The sequence below is a fragment of the Lottia gigantea genome (genome assembly GCF_000327385.1).
Source record: "Lottia gigantea unplaced genomic scaffold LOTGIsca_197, whole genome shotgun sequence".
Lineage (NCBI taxonomy): Eukaryota > Metazoa > Mollusca > Gastropoda > Lottiidae > Lottia > Lottia gigantea.
This window is the reverse complement of record NW_008708388.1, coordinates 116674-118109: the sequence shown is the minus strand read 5'-3', so window position 1 is coordinate 118109 and position 1436 is coordinate 116674.

Below are 1436 nucleotides of genomic sequence, written 5' to 3'. Positions count from 1 at the left end.
AATTCTGGTATAAATCTGTTGCCAGAAATCATTTCCATTTTTCTGTAAAATAACAAAACATTTTAACTTTATTTGTTTATTGATATTATTTGTGCATTGTAAATAATCAGAGAAAATGATGTTAACTACATCTTTAATTGTACATACAACTGAAAATGTGGGCGTATGAAAACAATCTCTTGCATAAAAACAAATGATGAACTTGAAATACATACTCGTCTCTAATGACATCTTTAACATTCTGATAACTAATGACATCTCTTAATGATATTCTCATAAGTAATGACATCTTCATAACATTCTAACTAATGACATCTTCATAACGTTCTAACTAATGACAACGTTCTGATTTAACTAATGTCTTTTTTATATTTATGTTGACACTCTTTTCTCCACATTGCCCATATTTTATTAATATTTACAGAACTTCAAGGACCTGTGATCCAGTAATGCTACTACTTCTGGACATAGTACTTTTTTTTAGTGTTCCACAAGGTTATAAGACTCCATCATCCAGCGCAATACTGATTATGATGCAACTCTAATCATTATTATAAGGCCTAATTGTTTTTTATGTGCACAGTTAATTGTTGCTCGTTCGAAAGTCAGGTCAAGTCTCATATTGCTCTGTAACTTTTAGCTGGTAAATGATGGCAGAAACTCTAAAGAAAGGGAAAAGGTGACATACCTGAAAAGATAAATTTAAATTGAGAAAATATTTGTTGTGCTAACGTACTGTAGTAGTGTAGTAATAGTAGGGCACTGGATCTTTTAGTTCGAGAAATCCAGTGTCCAATTCGCCCTCATTTATGAATTTTGTAATGCTTCGCCCACGTAGTGGGTCCTAACATTGAGTGTAAACGGTTAAGGTTTATTGACAAGATTAATGACAGAATTCTCATTCCTTGTATTATTGTACTCTGTACTCATAACCGTAAAAGGCTGAAAGTACAAAAAAAGCAAGGATGTACAAAAACAGAAAAAGAAATTATAAATTAAAAATAATAAAATAGTAAAGGCATAAGAAAGTGGATGGAATTTAAGAGCATGATGCAATGACACACTTATGTATAGCAGATATGGGTGGCGTACAAAATAATTTCTTAAAAGCAGGTTGCACAGTTTGACATTCCAGGCATCGATAAGACATTGCAAATGTTATTAATAGTAGGTACAAACATTTAATATAGTGTCACATGTACAAAGTTGGTGGGAAAACTGACTTGAGGGATCTATGCATAATTTGGCGCCATTTTGTGGGGTTTGTTTACATTTTGGTAAAAGTTTTCAGACAGCAGAGCATGAAAAAACAAAAAATTGCAATAGAAATTATGGATCCTGTGATATTTCATATCGTCGGAGGCTTTCTTATGTAATCGGGTATAAACTTACATTGTGGTTGACTAAACTTAAGAATTAGAGAAATGAATTGAGGA